The sequence below is a fragment of the Odocoileus virginianus genome, chromosome 31, assembly GCF_023699985.2.
Source record: "Odocoileus virginianus isolate 20LAN1187 ecotype Illinois chromosome 31, Ovbor_1.2, whole genome shotgun sequence".
Lineage (NCBI taxonomy): Eukaryota > Metazoa > Chordata > Mammalia > Artiodactyla > Cervidae > Odocoileus > Odocoileus virginianus.
The window spans coordinates 41890485-41905820 of record NC_069704.1 but is presented as its reverse complement, the minus strand read 5'-3'; the positions used below and the strand labels follow the sequence as shown (position 1 = coordinate 41905820).

The 15336-nt window shown below is 44.7% G+C and overlaps 1 long non-coding RNA gene across 1 annotated transcript; it reads right to left on the bottom strand.

Annotated features, from left to right (window-relative positions):
• Nucleotides 1–4539: 4539 nt before the first annotated feature.
• Nucleotides 4540–10060, bottom strand: LOC110122563 (uncharacterized). Its single transcript, XR_002309261.2, has 3 exons — nucleotides 9881–10060; nucleotides 9152–9238; nucleotides 4540–4841 (listed from the first exon to the last, which is right to left on the bottom strand). It is a non-coding gene; the product is annotated as an uncharacterized lncRNA (long non-coding RNA).
• Between the last annotated feature and the right edge of the window lie 5276 nt (nucleotides 10061–15336).

Below are 15336 nucleotides of genomic sequence, written 5' to 3'. Positions count from 1 at the left end.
TGGGCTCCAGAAATCTGTAGAACATAAATAGCCAAAATAAAATCTGAGGCATGTTCCAAAAGGTAATGCAGATTATTTAGGAGAGTTACAGTAACAGTTAGCAGAAAATTACATTTAAATACGCCACCTAATTGTTCTCATTAAAAAGAAATTTTAAATCATCTTAAACTTTCCCACCATTAAAACTAAAAGGAGTAACCTTGAACTCCTAGGTGTCCAAGGACACAGCAGTGGCCCACCACAAGAAAGTTTATTTGAAGTTCAGTTTTAAACTTAAAAATTCATATGCATTTTGCATTGTATATATCCAAATTTGCTTCAGTGGAAAAAAATTTAAATGACTACAATTTTTTTCTCATTGCTGGAAAATTTAATCTTACCTTTAGATTTGATTTTGCTATTTAGGTTTATATTAATATCAAAGGCCAGAAGTACCTAGATATTTTACAACATAGGTAGTCCTGTAGACAACTAAATGTTAGGGAACCTTCCAAAAAAAGAAAGAAAAATGTTAAACAGGTATTGAGTGAGTGAGTGAAGTCGCTCAGTCGTGTCCAACTCTTTGTGACCCCGTGGACTTTAGCCTCTCCATCCATGGAATTTTCCAGGCAAGAATACAGAGTGTGCTGCCATTTTGTGAGTAAAAAGAGTTCCCTTATTAAAAGGTGTCCACTTTTCTTTCATATATCTATTTTCTAACATTTGTTATAGCACTGAATTACAGAGAAGAATGAAAATTTCAGCATTAACAATTCAAGAATCAAAAGCCCCGCCCAAGGGATAGATTGGGAGTTTGGAATTGACATGTACACACTGCTCTATTTAAAATACATGACCAAGGACCCATTATATGGCGCCTGGAACTCTTCAAAACACTCTGTAATGACTTCAGTGTGAAAAAAAGTTTGAAAAGAATAGAACTGATTCACTGGGCTTTACACCTGAATCTGAGACAACATTGTTAATCAACTATACTCCAATATAAAATAAAAATTTTTAAAAACCCTCCCAAAATATCAGAAAGTAACAAAAATTATTGCAAACCTTGAAAATAATGCTGACTCACTCTTTAAGTGGTGTTAATAGGTCTAATATATAACATAATTTGTAAAAGGCTATGCCATTTATTCATATTCGAACATCATCCAGATTTTGCCCCACCATTTTTCTGTTGAGCAGGGCATAGCAGTTGAACTTCGTAGGTATCACGTATGAGCAGAGATCCCTCTGAAGACTTTAAAGCTACAAGAACTTGGTAGCACTACCTAGCCCTCTTAGTGGTCATTCATGTATTATAACCAAAAAGCTAAAATCATTTCAACTGAACAAATCTTCATTAAGTCATTTATATTAACAACAAATTGCTAGATGCAATATTCAAGGAACTTTCAGCCTAGTGAAAGGAGACATAAATAAAGAAAGAAAGAAAGAAAGAAAAGACATAAATAAAGAAAACCAAAAATTAATGTTTCAGATGTGCCAAGCTTATTCAAAGTTCTCACATCTCCTGTCTCTTTAACATATACTCTGACTTGAGAGATATCACTATAATTATCCTTTTGTGGTTCAAGTGTTGCCTGAGTTTGATTTTTTTTCAGTAAAAATATATATTTCTTGTATATACTTGGAAATTCAAAAACATAATTCTTGGAAGGTTGAGGAGTAATGAAACTAATGTCCAAATTGAGACATCAGCTCTCCTGTTTACTTTATGTGCCCCCTCATCCCCTCATTTGTAAAATGGGGACATTGACACCTACCTGTGGCAGAGATGTCTCCCTTTCTGGGAACATAGCTAGAAATTCTCTTCCAGTTCTCCTGGCCAGTAGGTGTGGTCACATGACTGAGTTCTAGCCAGAGAAACAGGAATGTGGGAAGTGATGCCTCTCCCCATCTGGCCAGAAAACAAGGGCGAAAAAGTCTTCTCCTCTTTCTCTCGTTTCCCTTTTCTACAGGCTCTGTCCCGCTCCGAGGGCCACCTAAAAGCCTTGTGTGAAGGCTTGTGGAAAATCCTCATTAGCCCCAGTCTCTGCGGGCAGAGAGAATAACCTCCCACCCAACCCTGGGCTCCACACACTGGGGTTTTCCTTGGCAAGAAATAAATATGTATTGTATTAAGCCATAGATATATCAGAGTTTACCTGTTACAGAAGATTAAGCATTTCTTAAGCTAGTACGTACATCTGCAAATGAGGTAAGGAGTGAGATAATTCACAAGAGGTAATTAACACCTCGAGTATCAGGGAATGTGCACTCCTGTCAATGTGAGGCCGTGGGACACTGGAACTAGGCTGTCACCCCCTATCAATCTATTTCTTAAATTGCAGGGTAAAGTTAACCACAAATAACAAAGTCACGGAATCAAGCTGTCACAAATTGGCCTCCACATTCCTAAGGGGTTTGAAGTGTGTGTATTTGACAGAAAAAAAGCAGGAAGAACTCAGGAGAGGTAGAGAATGTAACTGGAGCTGGAAAATAATATTTGCATGCATTTGCAAACCTAGTTGGGGCCCCAAAGTGCAGGAGAGAGAGAAGGAGCATTTGCTGAGATCCATTAGATGCCAGTTGGATGAATAAGTAATTCACATTGGTTCTCTCATTTCTTCTTTGGAATAATCCTAAAGGTACATACTCTTCTTTCCATTTCCAATTAAGAACTGATGCTGTTTTTCTCTTTCTGGTTTACTTCACTATTACAGGCTCTACATTCATCCACCTCACTACACCTGGACACAGTGGGGGAAGGATGAATTGAGAAAGCAGCACTGACATACATACACTACCACGTGTGAAGTAGATAACTAGTGGAAAGCTACTGTATAACGTAGGGAGCCCAGCCGGGTGCTCTGTGACAACCTAGAGGAGTGGGATGGGAGTGGGGAGGAAGGCTCAAGAGTGAGATGATATATTCCCTGGTAGCTCAGTGAGAAAGGCTCTGCCTTCAATACAGGAGACATAGGAGACTCAGCTTCGATCCCTGGGTTAGGAAGATCCCCTAGAGAAGGGTATGGCAACCCACTTCAGTATTCTTGCTGGGAAAATCCCATGGACAGAGGAACCTGACAGGCTATAGTCCACAGGGTCACAAAGAGCCAGACATGAATGATGTGACTGAACACACACACACACACACACACACACACACACACATATATATATTTAAAATTGGGCTTCCCCAGAGGCTCAGCAGTAAAGAATCCACCTGCAATGCAGGAGACACAGGAGATACAGATTTGGTCCCCGGGTAGGGAAGATCCCCTGGAGGAGGGCATGGCAACCCACTCCAGTATTCTTGCCTGGAGAATGCCATGAACAGAGGAGTCTGGCAGGCTATCATCCATGGGGTCGCAAAGAGTCAGACACAACTAAAGTGACTTAGCATGTACACACACACATATGTGTGATTATGGCTGACCCCCACTGTTGTAAGGCATAAACCAACACAGCACTGTAAAGCAATTGACCTCCAATTTTAAAATTTTGAAAAAAGAATGGATGCTGTCAGAAAGAAGATCTCAAGTTTATAGGCGGGCAGAGCTGGCTTCAAACCTAAGTCAGTCTAGTTTTAATATCCTTGCTTTTTCTGATGTAAGCACTTAAACTTTCAATGCTTCTGAGTCTATGCTGTAGACCGGCCAACCATTCTACTTGGGGAACAGGGTGCCTGTGACAAAAGAAGTCGTTAGTGACAGTGTTCAGTGTGATGCCAACACTGAGGCCATTGAAAATGGACTCTGAGAAATGCAAGCTATGCTCAAACAGAGCTCGTTTTCAAGGGGGCCTGATTTAAATGGCCAACTGCTAGAGAAAAAAGACATTAAAGGAAGAGCCTTTCAGCTGGGCTTGCAAAACTCCAGGTTCATGAATTCGAGAACAGATTAAAAATGAGAAAACAGGGTTTCAACCACAGCCTCAGGAGCTTCTTGCATCTCTCAGGAGTTTGCCTTTGTCAGTGGTACAATTAAACTATGCTACCCAACCTCATTCTCAGTTTTCAATTAATCTACAGTGATTAATTTAGCAGCTAAAACCCATTTGCTATCCAAGATGACCTGACAGTCAGGTCACCTCCCTTTCCCTATCTGATAGCAAACTCCCCCAGCTCAGCCAAGGTCAAATAGGATGGTGGGGCCTCTGTCCCCTCCACCCACCACCCCACTGCTATACCTGGCTAAGAGGATTGCCCAGTGGATGGAAAAAACAGATGCTTGAAAGGATGCTTCAAAATACTAAGCCAGAGATAGAAATTGCTCTTGAGGCACAACCTTTGATTTTTACTTCCAAGTGTGAGCTCATGACATGTCCCAGCAGTATTATCTCCCTGGCCCATAACAGCTGTTATGTAACATAAGGTCATTCAACATGAGCTGGGACTTTCTTGACCAAGATCACACAGACTGTTGTTTTGAAGCAGGTTGACTTTGGAAAGTCAGTACCTCTCTCTCAGTTTGCTCATCTAGAAAATTAAATGAATAGAATTGACCTCGGGGTCAGAGTGAAGAATGAATGAAGGCGAGAGGAAGTCATCACACTGTTTTATTCTATGCCAAGGGACATGGTCATCCTGGCCCTGGGGGGTGGTGCCACAAGGGGAGTACAGTGATAAATGTACAAAGTATGATGAACAGGGTGGGGAGTGAGCTGGGGAGGAAGTAGTCAGCTGGCAGGAAATCGCTGGAAAGTGCAGATGGAGGGCATGTCTGCTGATAGAGTTGAGATCCTCCTTGAAGAGAATGCACAGGCGGGGCTGCAGAATGAGATGTTAGGACGGCTGAATAGTGAGGGCACAGAAGCAACGTCAGGGTGCTCTGGTGTCCTTCTGTTCCCAGCCTCGCAGCCATCTGCAGATGACAAATTCACAAGTACAGTGACCCCGGGTGCTGCATAAGAAGATGGGCTACTCAGCCTTCCAAAGACAATTTAGAGTCTCAAGAGCTCTTTCTCTACTTTTCTTTTCTGGTATAAAGGTCCTGAGAAGACCAGCTCCCCTGGCCAACCATCCTTTGTCTCCGTCTGTCGGGGGAAATGTCATCAGCCAGCTTTTCGAAGTAGCTGGGAGCCTCCGTCAGGGGGCCAGCTCTGGAGACCCGCAGCACAGACCAGTCGTTTATCACTGTGCTGCCCTTGGGGCTATGGTTTATAAAAGAAAGAAAAGGTGCTTGAATGCATTTCCCCAGGGGAGGGCAGAGGCCAGGACACCTGCCAAAGTAGAGAGGGAACACGAAATTAAAAGACGCTTGCTCCTTGAAAGGAAAGTTATGGCAAACTTAGACAGCATATCAAAAAGCAGAAACATCACTTTGCCAACAAAGGTCCAGATAGTAAAAGCTATAGTTTATCCAGTAGTCATGTAAGGATGTGAGAGCTGGACTGTAAAGAAAACTGAGTGTTAAAGAACTGATGCTTCTGAATTATGGTGCTGGAGAAGACGCTTGAGAGTCCCTTGGACTGCAAGAAGATCAAACCAGCCAATATTCAAGAAAATCAGTCCTGAATATTCATTGGAAGGACTGATGCTGAAGCTGAAGCTCCAATACTTTGGGCACCTGATGCGAAGAGCTGACTCATTGGAAAAGACCCTGAATCTGGGCAAGATTGAATGCAAAGGAGAAGGCAGTAGAGGGTGAGATGGTTGGACAGCATCACCGACTTGATGGACATGAACTGAGCCAACTCCAGGAGGCAGTGAAGGACAGGGAAGCCCAGTGTGCTTCCATCCATGGGGTCACAGAGTTGGACATGACTTAGCTACTGAACAACAAAGTCAGGCCCCTGAGCCCAGACTCATTTCCACCAGTCAGAAACATCAGCCATGAAAGGGCAGGTTCTGGGAATTTGATCTCACTTCAGTTCTACGGAGTTCTAAGGAGCATGTCCAGTTCCAAAGGACAACAATGGAATCCGGTCCAGGGGTGGGAGTCAGGGAGGGTGTCCCATGTGGGATGCTGCCTTGGAGAATGCCATGGGTCAGGACAGTGACTGTGGAATGATGCTGCCAGAGACACTAAGCCTGATGCTGGGATAAGAAACAGCATCCAGCACATTTCAGCTGTATGTGCTGCCACTGGAAGAGGATGTAAGTCACACAGACCATCTTACTGTCATCGGATTGCCCTCTGTGGACATCTAACTCAAACTTAGGTTGTCTGCTTCTGGATTTACCATGCTTGAAGTGGGGAATCAATTTATTTAAAAATCATTTGTTCCAAGAAACACAGTTTGGGTACCATGTCAGAGGAAGAGGGAGCTTCATGGTGGGGGGAGGGGAGGAAGCTGACTCTTGATGGCCCATGTGTCAAATCTATGGGTAGATGTCAAAGAATATTGGTTGCCCTTCACACATTCATTCAATAAATACGTACTGAGTGACTCCTTCATCACATATAAATGCTATGAAAAAGAGACAAATTTCCTGCACTCAGAGATCTGGGGAAGCAGATATTAAACCAGGAATTACAGAAGACTATGAGTAAGGTGTTCAAGCACACTGATCCATAGGAGAGTGATCCTACAATTTATTTAGTTCCAACTCAGATGTCTATAATAAGGAAACCAAATCCTCAAAAGAGAAATTTAATTAATATCATTTAATGCTGATGGGAAGTAATAAAGCTACTAGACATCATCTGTTGGTCCCTATCCTTGAGAATTAGAGGAAATGGAAACTTCTGGGTCTGAGTCTTAAGCTCTTCCAGGCTTCTCAGGTGGTGCTAGTGGTAATGAGCCCACTTGCCAATACTGGAGATGTAAGAGACGTAAGATTGATCCCTGGGTTAAGAAGATCCCCTGGAGGAGGGCATGGCAACCCACTCCAGTATTCTTGCCTGGAGAATCCCATGGGCAGAGGAGCCTGGCAGGCTACAGTCCATGGAGTCGCAAGGAGTTGGACACGACCAAAGCTACTTAGCATGGCATAGCATGACAGGGCTCTTTGAATTTTCAGCTGGTCCTTCTCATGTGGGTGCACTTCCCAGGGGTCACTGAAGCAAGGAAACATTGAATGACCCAGTCAACCTCCAACTCTCCAACTGCTGTGATGACAGCGAGGGTTGGGGGGAAGAGCATCCACATTTTCTGTGCCAGCTCAGCCTGGTTCACTGTCCTCAACTCCAGTTCCCAGATAAGTGTGATGCTGTCAGCCCCCAGGTGCCCTCATCACAGTCGCTTTGGAGTCACCGGGATGCTGCCCATGCTCCAGAGGCAGAGAAAATAAAAACACTGCTCAGGTTCTGCATTTTACACCTGTTTCCACCACACCCTGCTGTCCTCCTCCTATTTTCCCTCTCTTTTCCTCCCCCTTCCACTCCACTACTTACAAGGAAAAAAAGTAATAACAAATAGGAAGGCTAATTCTAAGTTTGTGCAGTCCCAGCGTGTATCCTGGTCCGCCTTTCGTCCTGCTATTTTCTCCTGTGTCTGGCTTTGACAAGACTGGTGACATTTACGTTTTCCAAAAGCTTCAATAAGAAGCACTTTAGCTGCAATCACCTCCATCTAATTTCCCCAGTCAAATTTTTTTTGGCTTAAATCACACAACAAAACTAAGGTCTGAGCTATTCTGACAACTTGTCACCAAATAGGGCTCAGCCCAAATGGGATGTCTTGAAAACCAAGGACAAAAGGGGGGAAAAAAACAGACTAAGTGACCTGAAAATGAAGGAGGAATGGCTGGAGGAAGAGAGGAGATTGGCATGAGTCAGTTTGTTAAAGTTCTAAAACAGGTGGCTCAACGTTGTCTGGGGCTGAGCACAAACAGAAAATGTGTTTATTTCTTTAGAGAGGAAGTAACAGGGTGCTGGGGCTGGAAATATCGTCAGTCCACCATATAGGGGAGCCTTCACTCCAGAGAAGAAAGGCAGCTGGCCCTGGTGGTTCACCAGCCTCTAGGATAGAACTTCTAGCAGAAGGCATGAGTACCTTGCCTTCATAACTCTGGATAAAAGGCTTCCCAAGCAGCTCAATAGTAAAATCCACCTGCCAATGCAGGAGACACAGGAGACACGGATAAGATCCCTGGATCAGGTAGATCCCCTGGAGGAGGAAATGGCAACCCACTTTAGTATTCCCGCCTGAGAAATCCTATGGACAGAGGACCCTGGCAGGCTCCAGTCTATGGGGTCACAAAGAGTCAGGCACGACTGAGCATGAGCACATTTGCATGCTAGATAGAAGGATGAGTGTCCTGGGGAAACCAAGACCCACATGTTTTTCCCATAGCTGCACAGTGATGCAGAATATGGAGGGAGAATGTTAGAGGGAACATTGAATCCCTTTTTGAAAATAAATGTATTTACTAAAAAAATTATATGCATACAGAAAAATATTCAAATTATACTTTCTCATCTCAATAAACTATTGCAACTTGAACTTGCTCATGCAACGACAATTCAAGTATAGTGAAAAAAACTCAAAAAGCTCTGTTCACACTCCCTCTCAGTCACTAGAAAACACTAATATCTTTGAAAAGTATCATCATCCTGATCTCTAAAACCATGGATTAATTTTGCCTACTTTTGTACTTTATGTAAATGAATCTAATGCATACTGTATACTTTTGTTTGTCTGATCCCTGTTGATAGACATGGTAACAAGCCATTTTCACTGTTAATAGCTTTCTGTTGTAATAGTGATGTCACAGTATTTATTCATCATACTTTTGATAGACATTTGAGTTATTTCCAGTTTGGGGCTCCTGTAGATAATGTTACTATGAACATTCTTTACATCTTGGCACATAGATATTCATTTTGTTTTGGTGAACACCTGGGAGTAGAATTGCTGTTTGGCAGGCTATGTGTATAGTCAGCTTTAGTAAATGATGCCAAGCAGTTTTCAAAGAGTCTGTAGCACTTTTACCCTCTTACCAGCAGAGTATGAGTATTTCAGTTGCTCTACAGTTTCACCAGCACACGGTGTTTCATTTTAGCCCCTTGAATAAGTGTTCATAGTTTTAATTTGCATTTCTCTGATTCTTAAATGTTTGCACCTTTTCCTATGCTGCTGACTGGATATCTTCTGTTAAAACTTCTGTCTATTGTTTCTAATGATTCTATGTCCTTTTCTCGTGATTTATAGGAATTCTGTATACATTCTGGAGACAAGTTCCTGTTGGTTATAAGTATCCAGATAGAAAGTGTGACATGTCACTTACAGAGAGAGCTTCATGCCAACAATCTCTACTTCCCACCATCTTCCTCCTCCAACTCCCAGCTTTATTTTAGGCTTGATGTCACTTTGGCTGGAAAAAAAAAAAAAAAAGAAGTACAATGTGAGAGCTGTGAGTTAAATTTTATTCAGGGCAAAATGAGGACTATAGACTGGGAGACAGCCTCTCAGATACCTCAGAAGGACTGATTTGAGGATGCGGAGGGAGGGAGGGGGGAAGGTCAGCACATATGTGATTTGGCAAAGAGGGACACATGCCATTAAGCACACATTTTGGTAGGAGTTGCTGCTAGTCACAAGAACTTTGCTGCTAGTCATGAGGCGCAGATGTCTCCATTAATGACTTTAGTGTTATTTAAATATGAGGAGGTGCAAGAAATTGGTTCATAAAATCTTTTCCTGAAAGTATCTCCCTATCAGAAGAGCTTGTTCAGCCAGTTTTTGCCAGAACACAGAGCGCCTCGTTTCTGATCTCTGCCCTGAACTTCTTTCAGGATGTGATGAAGATCAGTGACTGCAATGGCTAGTGACTTCACCCTTGTAGAGGCAGATGGCAAGTAACAACTTTTAACTGGCACCCCATTCTCCTTACCATCAGCCCAAGCTCCTACAAACATTTCTTAGTCTATCTCCCTCCCCTGTGGCCTGGGTGCATGTACCCCTAGCATCACACCCCAGAGGCCCTGTGGTTTTCAGCAGATGGATGCACACTCACTCAGCATGTATGCTCCATCTTGGTCGCATGCCAGCCCTCGCACACCAAGGTTCACATGTGACTATGAGCACAGAAGGACCAGGGGTAGAGGCAGAGGTGAGCTCAGTGGACAAAGCAGTAGAGTGTTCACATATCCTCTGAAGCATAAGAACAGCATGGAGGACCCGATATAGAACAGCAAACTCTAGAGAACAGATCCACTTGTATAGAACATTTGTTTCACAAGTAAAAAGGCTTCTGGTCTGGCTGGAAGACAGGATGCCAAAACCTTGCCCTGTCACTGCTTTGGGTGACCAGCTTATTTTGGTTCACCTCAGTGGTCCTGGCTTTAGCTCTTAAAGTCCTGCACACTAGGAAACCCCTCAGTAAGAGTGATTGTTCACCCTTTAGCTGTCTCTGAATAGCTGTGTTTTATGGGGAAAACTACCTTCCTACGCTAGTTTATAAAGCTACCATTTATAAATTGAGTTGGGAGTAGGATAGAAAATCTCTACTTCTCCTTTCACACCTGACTATGTTATTGTTCCAGTATCTTTTAGTAATTTACAGTCAAGTGTGCCCAGTCCCTAAGTCATGTCCAATTCTTTTGTGACTCCATGGACGGTAGCCCCGTCAAGCTCCTCTGTCCCTGGGATTTCCCAGGCAAGAATACTGGAATGGGTTGCCATTTCCTTCTCCAGGGGAACTTTTTGACCCAGTGATTGAAGCCATGTCTTCTGCATTGGCAGGCAGATTCTTTACCACTGAGCCACCAGGGAAGCCTTCTAACAGTCAAGAAGTAGATACAAAAATTCCACGAGGGAGGTGGGTGTATGCCCATCTCTGTGTTAACCTTTACCTAATAACAATGTACCAAGTACTGAGAGTCGGTGTGCCAAGCACTGTTAACGTGTTCTGTGTTCACAGTTTCCTTTAATCCTCAAGAAATCCCTGGGATCTAAGGATTTCAGTCATCATTTCCTTCATGTATGGGGAAACAGAGGCTCAGAGAATTTGAGCACCAGGACCAATACAACACCGCTAGTCAATAAAAGACTAGCATTCAGCCCCAGTCTGCCCATTTCTAAAGCCCCTGGCATTTTCTACCAACTCACATCTAATTGCTCTGTGCTTTAGTGTCATTGCTTGTAAAATGATGCTCACTTGTCCCAGAACAAGGTGACTTCATATGTATCATTTCATCTGATAACTACCTGACAGGGCTGTCATGTGATCAAGTAAGAGCCTTGAAAAATTAAAGACGTTCTCTAAACAAAAGGGATTGTTATGAACAATGCCTGAAGAAAACCAAAGCACAGTCACAAGGTTTGGACAAGTAGAATAAAGCGGGTCTGAACAAATGCTTCCTCTCTGAAATATGCTTTCCAAATTTGATGTTCCATGTGCCTAAATAGATTGGAAGCTCACCTAGTAGGAGAAAAAAAAAGATATGGGAATAAAAGAGAAACCCAGAGTCAGGGGGGCCAACCACCACTTTTCAAGGCTCTGCCCCATCAGCAAAAGAATTTACCAGAAATGTAAAGACTTGGATATTTCATCTGTGTTACCCGGGCTGTTCACACATCTTCAATGGTATGAAAACTTATGTCGGATCATAATTGAATATGGAGATTGGACTCTAACCATTGACAGGCCAGATAAGATTTGCTCCAGATGGCAAGAAAAAGATAATGAAAGCCAAATACAATAAAAATCAAGGTAATAATAGGACTAGAAAATGTGGCTGAAAATCCCCAGAGAGGAGACTAAGGATGGCCTGGGATAAACTCACAGATAGATGGTCTGTGGACTCTGAGAGCATTTTTAGATGTTAAGGGCAGCAGAGAAATGCCCACTTCAAACGTCTCCACTGGAGGGCCTGAGCAAAGTTAGAGACATTTGCTCCAGAAAAAAAAATGGAAAATTGCACAGAGAGAATGCTCCCTACAGCAGAAGGAGTTCACGGACCCAGACCCGGCCCTCAGGACCTCTAAACACCAGCAAACTCCATTTTTGAAAGAAAGAAACTGAAGACTCACAGAGGTATGCTGACTTCTCCAAGATCAGCAAGATCGTGGATAGGCTTCAGAAGGTCTCCTTGGTTTCCTGTCTCTAGACCAGATCCACCCCTACAGAGGAAGCTGGAAGGAATCCCTGTCTTTAAGGTCAGAGTCTACACCTATTGTATTCCCTGTAGACACCTCTTAACTGTTCTCAACCTCACCATCCATATTGGAAGGTCCACCACTGCCCCTGATATGCCCAACAACCTAAGTGTCATTTGTTTTTATAAGTAATTAATTTATTTATTTTTGGCTGCACTGAGTCTTCATTGCTGCATATTGGCTTTCTCCAGTGGCAGCAAGCAGGGACTACCCTCTAATTGCAGCGTGTGGGCTTCTCATTGTAGTGGCTTCCCTTGTTGTGGAGCACAGGCTCAGCAGCTGTGGGTCCTGGGCTTAGTTGCCTCTCAGCATGTGAAATCTTCCCAGACCATGGATAGAACCCATGTCCCCCGCATTGGCAGGCGAATTCTTAACCACTGGATCACCAGGGAAGCCCCTGGGTGTGCATTTCTTGTGTGATTCTTCACCATAGAGGTATTTGTTAACAGGATTCCAGGAAACTAAGCTGCCTCCCTGAAGCTAATAGAGATTTCCTGAGCTCTTGGACAAGACAGAAAAGGTAGAAATGAATGGCCAAAACAAAGTGTCAGTGGGCTTGATTTGAAACCCACTTTTCCGGCCTTTGTCCTGACTCCAAGCACAGATGTCTTTCAAATTCCTGGAGCCTAGCAGGGAGGAAGGGAGCAGCTGGCCCTTTGCCCAGAGGATGGCCAAGAGCCCCATCCCCTTCGACTTTCTGAGGCCATGGCACAGACAGCAGGAGTATGAGCTGCTGAGCAGTAGGGGAGGGCCAGTGGCCAGTGGTGGGCATGCCAGGTGGTGTCACCCTGAGGGCATCCGCAGCCACATGGGGGCCCAGAGGGGCGAGGTCCAGAGGGAAAGTCCCCATCTTCAAGTCAGGTGCCCCAGCTTAGTGGGAGTTTCCACAAACCCGTCAAAATCTCACTGATGTCCACACGACAATTCATACGGATACAGCCCAGGTCTTGGGGTGACGGTTAATTTTATTATCACTGTTAATCTTGATCATAACCATTGGAAAGTTTCACATGCTTCGCTTCATGCAGGTCCATCAGCTGCCATGGCTTCTTCCCCTTGATTGCCCGGCTCTTTCCTCTCTCTCTCGCTTACTCTCTCTCTCTCTCCTCCTTACCCTTTCACACAGCTGCTCAATTAACTTACTTCCAGAAAACAAAATCCACTGTTGGGAGCTTTTGCTCTCCAAGGCCAATTCCCTGCAGCCTCATGACTACTCCTAACAGCCACACAGCAAGAGAAATCACGGGAAGCCTAGGCAGGCTTCCCGGCTCCCTGGCAGCTGTGGGCTTCTGTTCTCTGCTCCTGCTGCAGACTGGCTTGGGGCAGGGCGAGGCGCAGGTAGAGAGGCTGGAGAGATGGGAGGAGTGGGGAGAGGCTCTGGCCTGGGGAGTGGTGTGTGCCCCAGGGAGCAGGAGCTCCAAGGTCTGGCTTCCAGCATCTAGAGAAACAGCTGTGGCCACTGGGAAAGCATGCACATCCATGCTGGACCCCTCTCTCTTAATCCTAGCTCACATCTCCAGTGGCCTGGGGTTAAAACAGAAAGTTAATTGGTTGGTGAGTTGGTTGGTTGGTGAGTTGGCTTGTTGGTTAGTTGGTTGGTTGGCTGGTTGATTGGTTGGCTGATGGGTTAGTTGGCTGTGAATGAGTGGATTTGGTTGGTTTCAAACCACGACTTTTCCATAAATCTATAAGGCCACAGAGAGGTCACCCCGTATCTTTCCTCCATGACCTCTGCCCTCCCATTCTCTGCTTTCTGCTCAAAATTGGGCACAAAGGAAAGAAAACACTTTGAAAACATAGCTCACTCACTACATCACGGACTTTATCGTGACATCTGGTGATTTTCCTTGGCCCTGCCTGGGAAGAGGGAGCTTGTGTAACAGCTCCTTGGGGAGAGCCCCTATCTGCCAGTCCATCCAGCCCCACACCCTACACCTCACCTCCATTTCCTCTGCACCATCTTCCAGGCAGTGAGTTCAAGGAAGCCTGGCACGCTGCAGTCCATGGGGTCACAGAATCAGACATGACTGAGCAGTTGAACTGATTGAATTGAGTAGTATGCCTAGCATTTTGTAAAGACAGGCAAATTTAGTTCTCATTCCAAACCTCATACAAGGAAGGGAAATTGAGGCCGGAGTAGTTTAAGGTACTCGCCTGAGATCACCAAGCCACAATCAGCAGAGCCAGGATTCCCAGGCCAAGCTGTCTCCCAAGCCCTTGCCCTCAACTGTGAGGCTATGACGCTTCTCACCAGCTAGGACAGAGGTTTCTACATCCGGGACTCAAGCGTCTTCTCACCAGCCTCCCTGCCTCGTCTCTCCCCACCCCTAACTCACAGTACATCTTCTGCCATAATGCTCTGTCTTAAGCTCAATTTCTTCCTCCTGCTGTTTCTACCTGCGTTTCCTGTCTCTGAAATGCCAGCGTTCAGAAGGTGTTCCGTAGGAGCTGCTCCACATGCAAATATATTTTAGATGTATTTGTGGGAAGCAGGTGATCTCCATGTCTTACTCTTCCACCACCTTGCAAGTCCCCCTCCTGTCTCTGAGATGAATGGTGTAAACCGCTAGCTTGCTCACATCCCAGCCTCAGCTTGGCATTGCTCTCCAGGGGTTTTAATTGTATAAAAGCTCATCCCCTGCCCCAGGTGGCAAATTGAAACAGTTATACTTGAATGTGCTCAAGGGCAAGACCTTCAGGCCTGCTAGAACCTTATTACCCCTGCCTTGCATTTAACCTTGAGGACTTCTGAAAGCTCTCCTTGGATCCAGGCGCCAACACAGTCTGCCCCCGAGAGTCTGTCGGAACCCGAGAAGTGCACGCTGCTTCTGCGTTCACTCAACTTGCATTCTCAGAATGTCCTCCAGGCCAGACTCCAACTCTACCATCTCCACCCCCAGCCACCTCTGCTTCCAACAGCTCCTCTGACTTAGCAGGTAGAGGCTGACAGTATCAGTACCTGACCTTGGCTCTTTCCCCACACTTGAGGTCTAAGGGACTTAGTCAGATCCTGCAAGGGTCTGGCTTTGACCCTAGTCACATATGCAGCCTCCTGACTCTCACTCAGGTGCCAAGAGCTAGAATGGACCCTCTGTTGCCCCTGTCTGCTCAGCCTGGACGAGGTCTCTCGAATTTCAGCCTAATTAAAAAAACACCCCAGCTCCTAGCTTTCACTAGGAACAAGGAACTCTCTGCTTCTCTTCCAAAATCTGCATCTCATTTGTTACCAGTACTTTTCTCCCTTTGGGTCCCTTCAGCTTTCCAGAGCCTATTAAACCAGCCATGTCTGCCTTATTTATAGAAGATGAGGTT